The following is an 11,998-nucleotide window of genomic DNA, read 5'->3' on the forward strand; positions in this document are numbered from 1 at the left end:
CCTTGCCCTCCAGTGGCCCCTCCTTAACCATCTTTTCGGCATCCATCTTCGCCCAGTGCACTTTCGCATGGGCAAAGGCCCTGCGCGCACCTTCAATGCAGATGGACCGATTTATGACTTCAAACCGTGGGCAGGCACTCAGAAGCCGCTTTACCAGGCCAAAGTAGCTGCCAGGCAGGGGCTCGCCAGGCCACATCCGGAGTATGAGACCCTTCATGGCCAGTTCGGCCGCCTTGTGAAGCTCGACCAGTTGCTTCAGCTGGTCGCTCGAGGGCACCGGATGTTCGGTCCCAGTATATTGAGACCAGAACAACTTTTCTATCGAGCTCCCTTCCTCGGCATGGTAGAACTTCGCGGCATCCGATATGCTGCTGGGTAGATATGCGAACGCTCCTGGAGAGCTCCGAATTCAGGTAAGTAAATGGAAAGTTTCCTTCACATTCTTGCTTTGCATAATGAATGCCTTACCCACCGCTATCTTCTTGACCACCTGAATCTCCTGGAGGGCCTTTTGAGCTTCGGCCTTGGCATTTTGTGCGTTCTCGAGGGCCTTCGCAAGCTCGGACCCCTGCGTCTTAGAGTCACGCTCCAAGGACTCGTATTTTTTGATGAAATCCTGGAGCTCTTGCTAAACCTCGCCGACTCAGGCATGTTGCTTTTCACGCTCGATGCGCTCTTGGGCCGCTCTGTCTTCAGCCTCCGACAACAGCTTTTACAGGGTCGCCACTTCGGTCGTGGCCCCTAGCAAAATTCATGGTGATCCTATGATCTAATAACCACCTTTTTCTTTATCAATATACATACGGGGTATCACTTACCTTTGTTCTCTTCGAGCTGCCTCATGGTAAGGCCGATCTCTTCCTCGGGCTGCTTAAGGTCCCGCTTCAGTCCGGAGACCTCCGCAGTACGAGCGGTAGCATCCAGTAGCAAAGCTTGCTTATTCACATAGACATATTCTGATTAGACTCCTGTGATTGTTATTTGATCCTCTGTTCGGCCTTTCTTTGCGAACACCAAACAGAGCATCAAGGGCTACTTTCTATGCTGTGATATTTTCTCATAATTCAATTACTTACCTCAAAGCCTATTGGGAGGCTGGCACAGGCTTCAGTCAATCCTCTTTTGGCGGACCAAACCTTCTCGACCACCGCACTCATGATAGTGCGGTGCTCTTCATCAATGGAAGCGCCGCGAAGCGCTTCCAGCAAGTTGTCCAATGCCTCTGGATGGACAAAGGCCATCCGCACAGACGGCTCGCCGACCTTAGCGAGGGGTCGCCTGACAGAATCCGGAACCACTGGTGGGTCCGGCGCAGTATCCGGCTGGGGGCCAAACTTGCTGCACCCCCCGTCATTAAGACCCATGTGCCTGGCATCTGGGATGCCACTTCAGTCTGATGCCCTTTGAGACAACACCTCAATGTCGTCCGTGGGCCGAGGGGAGGTGGCTGTCGGGAGTGAATCGTTGTTCATCGCCGACTAGCCCAAAGACTCATCCGAAGAAGATACGTCGATATGGGCTTTGGATGGACTGCATGATCATGTTTGACACAATAAGAAGCAATAAAACAAAACATACCAGAACTATTATAGTATCTGGATACTTACGACTTCGCCAGGGGCTTGTCCCTGGGCAACCACTCCTCTCGCTGTAAGCGGCTATTGTGGAGTGGTCCGGAAGGAGGGTCCATCCCTTCTTGGACCCTTCGGCCTCCCGAGATGGGGAGGCCTTCCTTTTCTCATCCTCCCCGGTTAGGGGGAGAGAACTTTCCTCATCCTCCTCCTCGTTTTCATGGGAGGAGGGCGTCTCGGTGTTTTCGGACGACGAGTCCGATACAACCTTGCGCCGGAGAACTTTCCTGGTCCCCTCGGCCTTCTTCTTGGCCTTCTTCTCCGGCGCCTCATAGGGCGCCAGAACTAGCATCTCTGTTAAGAGAGCCCTTCCTGGATCTTTAGGCAATGGGGCCGGACAATCGATCCACTCCGCTGTCGCTACCCAGTCCTGTTAAATTGGCATGGAGGCTCAGATCCCTCACATGATTATACTAGGGAAAGGAAAATCTTATGAGATATAAAGAGCTTACCAGATTGGCAGGGCACTTTGCGCTGAGTCCGCGATCCTCGGTAAGGGGAGCAGGTACCTCGGCGGCCTTGAACAACACCTTCCAGACGTCTTGGTGCATCGTGTCAAAAAGCTCTCGCAACGTCTGGTGCTTGGCCACGTCGAACTCCCACATATTGAATGCCCGTCTTTGACACGGAAGGATCCGGCGGAGGAGCATGACTTGGACCACGTTGACAAGCTTGATTTTCTTGCTTATCATATTTTTAACACAGTTCTAGAGTCTAGTCAGCTCCACCGATGAACCCCAGGATAGGCCCTTCTCTTTCCAGGAGGTGAGCCGCATGGGGATGCTGGATCGAAATTCGGGGGCCGCCACCCATTTGGTATCGCGCGGCTCGGTGATGTAGAACCACCCCGATTGCCACCCCTTCACGGTCTCCACATAGGAGCCTTTGAGCCTGGTGACATTGGGCATTTTGCCCACCATGGCGCCTCCGCACTCCGCTTGCTGGCCTACCACCACCTTCGGTTTCACATTGAAGGTCTTCAGCCACAGGCCAAAGTGGGGCTTGATGCGAAGGAAGGCCTCGCACACGATGATAAACACCGAGATGTTGAGGATGAAATTGGGGGCCAGATCATGGAAGTCCAGCCCGTAGTAGAACATGAGCCCACGGACAAATGGGTGGACGTGAAATCCCAGTCCATGGACAAAGTGGGTGAGGAATACAACCCTCTCATGGGGTTCTGGAGTAGGGATGATATGCCCCACGTCTGGGAGCCGGTGCGCGATGTCTGGGGCGAGGTATCCGGCTTCCCGAAGCTTCGTAATGTTCTCCTCCGTAACGGAGGAGACCATACACTTGCCTCCCGCTCCGGACATGTTTAAGAATTACAACTCGATACTTAGAACAAGATATGACTCTATATGAATGCCTCCGGCGGTGTACCGAGATATCCAATGACTCATGAGTGACATGTATGAAAGAATTATGAACAGTGGCTTTGCCACAAATACAATGTCAACTACATGATCATGCAAAGCAATATGACAATGATGGAGCGTGTCACAATAAACAGAACGGTGGAAAGTTGCATGGCAATATATCTCGGAATGGCTATGGAAATGCCATGATAGGTAGGTATGGTGGCTGTTCTGAGGAAGGTATATGGTGGGTGTGTGATACTGGTGAAAGGTGCGCGGTATTCGAGAGGCTAGCAATGGTGGAAGGGTGAGAGTGCGTATGATCCATGGACTCAACATTAGTCATAAAGAACTAATATTCTTATTGCAAAAATCTACAAGTTATCAAAGCGAAGTATTACGTGCATGCTCCTAGGGGATAGATTGGTAGGAAAAGACCATCGCTCGTCCCCGACCGCCACTCATAAGGAAGACAATCAATAAATAAATCATGCTCCGACTTCATCACATAACGGTTCACCATACATGCATGCTACGGGAATCACAAACTTTAACACAAGTATTTCTCAAATTCACAACTACTCAACTAGCATGACTCTAATATCACCATCTCCATATCTCAAAACAATTATCAAGTATCAAACTTCTCTTAGTATTCAACACACTCATAAGAGAATTTTATTATTAATCTTGTATACCTAGCATATTAGGATTATTTAAGAAAATTACCATGCTATTTAAGACTCTCAAAATAATCTAAGTGAAGCATGAGAGATCAATAGTTTCTATAAAACAAATCCACCACCGTGCTCTAAAAGATATAAGTGAAGTACTAGAGCAAAACTATATAACTCAAAAGATATAAGTGAAGCACATAGAGTATTCTAATAATTTCTGAATCATTTGTGTCTCTATCAAAAGGTGTGTACATCAAGGATGATTGTGGTAAACTAAAAAAATAAAGACTCAAATCATACAAGACGCTCCAAGAAAAACACATATCATGTGGTGAATAAAAATATAGCTCCAAGTAAAGTTACCGATAGAAGTAGACGATAGAAGGGATGCCTTCCGGGGCATCCCCAAGCTTTGGCTTTTAGGTGTCCTTAGATTATCTTGGGGGTGCCATGGGAATCCCCAATCTTAGGCTCTTTCCACTCCTTGTTCCATAATCCATCAAATATTTACCCAAAACTTGAAAACTTCACAACACAAAACTTAAAGTAGAAAATCCCGTGAGCTCCGTTAGCGAAAGAAAACAAAAGACCACTTCAAGGTACTGTAATGAACTCATTATTTCATTATATTGGTGTTACACCTACTGTATTCCAACTTCTCTATGGTTTATAAACTATTTTACTAGCCATAGATTCATCAAAATAAGCAAACAACACACGAAAAACAGAATTTGTGAAAAACAGAATAGTCTGTAGTAATCTGTATCTAGGGAAAGATCTGGAATCCCAAAAATTCTAAAATAAATTGCTGGACGTGAGGAATGTATCTATTAATAATGTGCAAGAAGAATTAACTAAATATCACTTTCCAAATAAAAATGACAGCAGTTCCTGTGAGCGCTAAAGTTTCTGTTTTTTTACAGCAAGATTAACAAGACTTTCCTCAAGTCTTCCCAACGGTTCTACTTGACACAAACACTAATTAAACACAAAAAAACACAACCAAAACAGAGTCTAGATAAATTATTTATTACTAAACATGAGCAAAAAGCAAGGAATAGAAATAAAATTGGGTTGCCTCCCAACAAGCGCTATCGTTTAACGCCCCTAGCTAGGCATAAAAAGCAAAGATAGATCTAGGTATTGCCATCTTTGGTAGGCAATCCATAAGTGGATCTCATAATAGATTCATAAGGTAATTTAATTTTCTTTCTAGGAAAGTGTTCCATGCCTTTCCTTAATGGAAATTGGAACCTAATATTTCCTTCCTTCATATCAATAATTTCACCAATCGTTCTAAGGAAAGGTCTACCAAGAAAAATAGGTCATGAAGGATTGCAATCTATATCAGGAACGATAAAATATACGGGCACATAATTCCTATTTGCAACAATAAGAACATCATTAATTCTTCCCATATGTTTCTTAATAGTGGAATCTGCAAGGTGCAAGTTTAGAGAGCAATCATCAAAATCACGGAAACCTAACAAATCACACAAAGTCTTTGGAATCGTGGAAACACTAGCACCCAAATCACACAAAGCATAGCATTCATGATCTTTAATTTTAATTTTAATAGTTGATTCCCACTCATCATAAAGTTTTCTAGGGATAGAAACTTCTAACTCAAGTTTTTCTTCATAATATTGCATCAAAGCATCAACGATATGTTTGATAAAAGCTTTATTTGGCTATAAGCATGAGGAGAATTTAGCACGGATTGTAACAAGGAAATACAATCTATCAAAGAGCAGCTATTATAATTAAATTCCTTGAAATCCAAAATAGTTGGTTCATTAACATCTATAGTTTTGATCTCCTCAATCCCACTTTTATCAAATTTAACATCAAGATCTAAAAACTCCGAATTTTTGGAACGCCTTCTAGGTAAAGGTGGATCATATTCAGTCCCATCATTATCAAGATTCATATTGCCAAACAAATATTTAATAGGGGACACATCAATAACTTTTAGATCTTCATCTTTATTATCATGGTAACTATAAACACGCTTTTATAAAGAAATCTTTCTTAGCACGCATCCTAGTGGTTCTTTCTTCGCACTCATCAATGGAAATTCTCATGGCTTTGAGAGACTCATTGATATCATGCTTAGGTGGAATAGATCTAAGTTTCAAATAATCAACATCAAGAGAAATTCTATCAACGTTCCTAGCCAACTCATCAATCTTAAGCAATTTTTCTTCAATCAAAGCATTGACATTCTTTTGCAAAGTAATAAATTCTTTAATATTAGATTCAAAATAAGAGGGCATCTTATTATAATTTCCATAAGAATTGTTGTAGGAATTACCATAATTATTAGAGGAATTACTAGGATACGACCTAGGATTAAAGTTTCCTCTATACGCGTTGTTGCCAAAATTATTCCTATTAACAAAATTCACATCCAAAGATTCATTATTATTCTCAATCAAAGTAGACAAAGGCATATCATTAGGATCAGAAGAAACACTTTTATTTGCAAATAATTTCATAAGTTCATCCATCTTACAACTCAAAACATTAATTTCTTCTATCGCATGCACTTTCTTATTAGTAGATCTTTCAGTGTGCCATTGAGAATAATTAACCATAATATTATCTAGGAATTTAGTAGCTTCTCCTAAAGTGATTTCCATAAAAGTGCCTCCCGCGGCCGAATCTAAAAGATTTCTAGAAGCAAAATTCATCCTGGCATAAAATTTTTGTATAATCATCCACAAATTCAAACCATGAGTAGGGCAATTAAGTATCATTAATTTCATCCTCTCCCAAGCTTGTGCAACATGTTCATGATCAAGTTGCTTAAACTTCATAATATCGTTTCTAAGAGAGATGATATTAGCAGGAGGAAAATACTTAGAGATAAAAGCATCTTCGCACTTATTCCACAAATCAATACTATTTTTAGGCAAAGACGAAAACCAAGCTTTAGCACGATCTCTAAGCGAAAAGGGAAATAGCTTCAATTTAACAATATCACTGTCCACATCTTTCTTCTTTTGCATATCACACAAATCAAGGAAGCTATTTAGATGGGTAGTGGCATCTTCACTAGGAAGGCCAGAAAACGGATCTTTCATGACGAGATTCAGCAAGGCAGCATTAATTTCACAAGATTCAGCATCGGTAAGAGGAGCAATCGGAGTGCTAATAAAATCATTGTTGTTGGTATTCGTAAAGTCACACAATTTAGTGTTATATTAAGCCATCATGACAAGCAAGCAATCCAACACACAAGCAAACAAGAAACTGGATAAAAGAGGCAAATAGAGAAAGAGAGGGAGGATAGAGAGAGAGGGCGAATAAAACGGCAAGGGTGAAGTGGGGGAGAGGAAAACAAGAGGCGAATGGCAAATAATGTAATGAGGGAGATAAGGGTTTGTGATGGGTATTGGTATGTTGAATTTGCGTAGACCTCCTTGGCAACGGCGCCAGAAATCCTTCTTGCTACCTCTTGAGCACTGCGTTGGTTTTCCCTTGAAGAGGAAAGGGTGATGCAGCAAAGTAGCGTAAGTATTTCCCTCAGTTTTTGAGAACCAAGGTATCAATCCAGTAGGAGGCTACGCGTGAGTCCCTCGCACCTGCACAAAAAAAATAAATCCTCGCAACCAACGTGATAAGGGGTTGTCAATCCCTACACGGTCACTTACAAGAGTGAGTTTTGATAGATATGATAAGATAAATTTTTTTGGTATTTTTATGATAAAGATGCAAAGTAAAATAAAAGGCAATGAAAATAACTAAGTATTGGAGGATTAATATGATGAAGATAGACCCGGGGGCCATAGGTTTCACTAGTGGCTTCTCTCAAGAGCATAAGTATTTTACGGTGGGTGAACAAATTACTATTGAGCAATTGACAGAATTGAGCATAGTTATGAGAATATCTAGGTATGATCATGTATATAGGCATCATATCCGAGACAAGTAGACCGACTCCTGCCTGCATCTACTACTATTAATCCACACATCGACCGCTATCCAACATGCATCTAGAGTATTAAGTTCAAGAGAACAGAGTAACGCTTTAAGCAAGATGACATGATGTAGAGGGATAAACTCATGCAATATGATAAAAAACCCCATCTTGTTATCCTTGATGGCAACAATAGAATACGTGCCTTGCTTCCCCTCCTGTCACGGGGAAAGGACACCGCAAGATTGAACCCAAAGCTAAGCACTTCTCCCATTGCAAGAAAGATCAATCTAGTAGGCCAAACCAAACTGATAATTCGAAGAGACTTGCAAAGATAAAAAATCATACATAAAAGAATTCAGAGAAGATTCAAATATTGTTCATAGATAAACTTGATTATAAACCCACAATTCATCGATCCCAACAAACACACCGCAAAAGAAGATTACATCGAATAGATCTCCACAAGAGAGGGGGAGAACTTTGTATTGAGATCCAAAAAGAGAGAAGAAGCCATCTAGCTAATAACTATGGACCCGTAGGTCTGAGGTAAACTACTCACACTTCATCGGAAGGCTATGGTGTTGATGTATAAGCCCTCCGTGATCGATGCCCCCTCCGGCGGAGCTCCGGAACAAGCCCCAAGATGGGATCTCGTGGATACAGAAAGTTACGGCGGTGGAATTAGGGTTTTGGCTCCGTATCTGATCATTTGGGGGTACGTAGGTATATATAGGAGGAAGAAGTACGTCGGTGGAGCAATAGGGGGCCCACGAGGGTGGAGGGCCCGTCTGGGGGGGGGGGGTAGGCGCGCCCCCCTACCTTGTGGCCTCCATGTTGGTTCCTTGACATAGGGTCCAAGTCTCCTGGGTCTTGTTCGTTCCAAAAATCACGTTCCCGAAGGTTTCATTCCGTTTGGACTCCGTTTGATATTCCTTTTCTTCGAAACACTAAAATAGGCAAAAAAACAGCAATTCTGGGCTGGGCCTCCGGTTAATAGGTTAGTCCCAAAAATAATATAAAAGTGTATAATAAAGCCCAATAATGTCCAAAACAGTAGATAATATAGCATGGAGCAATGAAAAACTATAGATACGTTGGAGACATATCAGCGACCGCTTCGTCGCCAACTTCCAGGGCACTCGCGACTGCCCACCGGCCGTGGGTGATCTACGCCGCATCAGGCAGCAACCAAGAGCACTAAAAAAATACACTTTCGTGATGATACGTGTTTGTCACAGTAGGTCGCGTTTTTTGTCATGAATGTACATCCATGACGATTTTATGACAGAATCAAGATAGTCATACCTGTGCTGTCGTAAAAGTGTTCCATGACATTACCAAAATTATCATCATGGAAGTGTCCACTTCCATGATGATAAATCGCGCGTCACAGAAGTGCTTTCGTCAAGGGTGACCGACATGTGTCATCCACCGTAATGGAGCGCCATTAAGCTATCGGGTCAGATTTTGGATCCGATAACCCGTTAACAGCCCTGACCAATGGGAAATTTCCACGTGTAAAATTCTGATTGGCCGAAGGAAACACATGTTGCCTCATCGTTGGGACAGAAGTCATCCACTCATTGGACAGGAGGCGCCTATGATAGATCGACATGTGGCACGGCCCAATAGTGGCCCATTCCGGTGAAAAAGGCTGGCCCAGTAAAAATTAGCAGGCCGGCCCATATAAGGCCTACTAGCGTTGGGTCCATTTAAGCCCACGGCCCATACGAGATGTGCCAATTCAGCCCGTCAATGGCCCGTTAAATATTTGACACCATTGTAGCCCATCGTCAGTTCGAGCCCGTTAACTGCCCGCTATATATTTGGGCGCAATATCGGCCCGATGAGATTTCGGCCTATTAACGGCCCATTTAATGGATGGGCCAATTTTCAGGATGTACATCTTTCAGCCTTTTAGCGACCCATTTAAATGTTGGGCTAATTTCCGGCTCGGTGTGTCTTTCAGCCTGTTGACGGCCCATAAATCTGATGGGCCATTTGTAGTCGGACCAGAGTTTCAGCCTTTTAGCGGCCCATTTAAGTGTTGGGACAATTTCTGGCCCGGTGTCACTTTCAGCCTGTTGACGGCCCATAAATCAGTTGGGCCATTTGTAGTCGGACCTGAGTTTTGGCCTTTTAGCGACCCATTTAAGTGTTGGGCCAATTCCCGGCCCTGTGTGCCTTTCGGCCTGTTAACAGACCATAAATGAGTTGGGCCATTTGTAGTCGGACCTTAGTTTTGGCCTTCTAACGGCCCATGCCCTTCATGGTCCAATACCAGCCCGGTTTCTCTTTCAGCCTGCTAAAGGCCCACAACACAGTTGGGCCGTTTACAATACGACCTGACTTTCGGGCTCTTAGTGGCCCATGCTCTTCATGGTCCAGTACAAGCCCGTTGTCTCTTTCGGCCTGCTAAAGGCCTACAGTATAGTTGGGCCATATGTAGCCCAAACTTAGTAACGACATGTTAATTGCCCGTGAAATAAATTGGGGCCACCTGTTGCCCGCTTTGATGTCGGCCTGTTAACGACCCAGGAGGTAAGAGGGTTGACCATTAACTTTCGGCCTAGTAACGGCCCATTAACTTAATGGGCCCACTAAAGTTCGTTCATGTCTTTAGGCCAAATTAGATAATTTGAGCCCATTACGACGAGCAATTATGCACAGGACCAAAACCGATCAAGCAAAGGTACGACATACAGGGAATAACGTTGCACATCCAGCATATATTACAGGAAATTACATCCACTGGGCAATCAAAGATTGATGCCAGTGCAAATAAATGAGCAGAACCTAACCATCTACAACGTCAGAATCTGCAACCTTAGCACAGATGACGCCCATAAGCATGTGGGCAAGTTCTTGCTGCTTTGCTACATTGTCTCTGAAAACATTGATCAGTTGTTGTGTCGCACGACTCTGCACCTCTGATTCATCCACCATTTCCATCATTGCTTCAGCCATTAATTGGTTCACAAACATACATTTATTCTGTTGCATTTGAGAGAGAGGATACTGAACAGATTCAGATGGCGATTTTGGCAGGCTTGTATTATTGATAGTGGAGAGTGTCTCAACCACTACATCATAACATAAATTAGGACGGGAACCAAACAGATTAATCATGAGTTATTGCCATATTACCTGGCCTAGATTTACTGGAAAGAAACAATGGGGTTGCCTTGCTGTTTTCAGAGTTTGTCTTCTTATCTTCAGCAGCCTGCACAAAATTAACACACTAGCATTGCTATCATTGGCCAAGTAAGATAATAGGAAAGCAACATTGACACAACGAACGTTTAGGAAACTAGCCTACACCATATTAACTCAATATGGCATAGCTATCATCAGCCAGGTAAGGTAATACGAAAGCAACATTGACACAATGAATGAATGGGCAACCAGAGAAGCACTACAATTCAGTAATGTGCGTGATATGGGATAGTACATTCATGCAGCTCAGTATGCAAAACTACCAGGCAGTTTTCCTTAGAAAAATCAACATTGGCGCCTTTAACACTTTGCTACAACTAATTTTAGATCATATAAAGGTGAGATTCACGCCGATTAACAAAATACATGCTGATGTAAAAATATAGTGATATACAACAGGTACTTACATCAGCATTGGAGCACAGAGAATTCCCGCAAGATATTTTCCTCGAATACGATACCAATGGAGGAAGTCTTGTATCGTTTAACCTTATTTTCTAAAAGAGAGATGGGTAAGAAACATGTAGAAAATATGATCAGAATGCTATAAAATTTCATGATGCGAGGATACGCACACGCTTCTTAGAATGGAGTTGACATTCTTTTGCTGGACTAGAGCGGACTAGTTCTTTGGCCACTGGAATCTGCTTATTATCAGTGGGAGTTGGGTTTCTCTGTGCTAGAGCAGTATCTATGAAAAATGGAGTTGGTTTATTATCTCCTGGCATTTTGATCTTTTGCAAAGACCTGGTTTGTAACCCTTCAGATTCTAACATCGCCATCTTCCCCTTGCATGCCTTATATAGAAGAATGGTGATTCAATTATAAAACATGCTACAACAGAGATGGAATAGGTACTGAAGAATAGAAAGGCATGACATATTGACATGTATTCCCTCCATCCGGAAATAAATGGATGGGTCTAGGCGTATTTCAGTTCTAGATACATCCAGTTTTATCCATTTCTGCGACATTTAATCTGGACGGACGGACAGGACAACACAGTAAAAAAAACACTGAAAACCCCACTACAGAACCAAAGTATTCAAACCCACTAATATGAGATAGTACACTCATGCAGCTCAGGAAGCAAAACTACCAGGCAGTTTTCCTTGCAAAAATCAACATTGTGGCCTTTAATCATACATTTTGGTACAACTAAATTTAGATCAGATAAAGGTTGGATTCACG

Source organism: Triticum dicoccoides, chromosome 1A (genome assembly GCF_002162155.2).
Source record: "Triticum dicoccoides isolate Atlit2015 ecotype Zavitan chromosome 1A, WEW_v2.0, whole genome shotgun sequence".
Classification (NCBI taxonomy): domain Eukaryota; kingdom Viridiplantae; phylum Streptophyta; class Magnoliopsida; order Poales; family Poaceae; genus Triticum; species Triticum dicoccoides.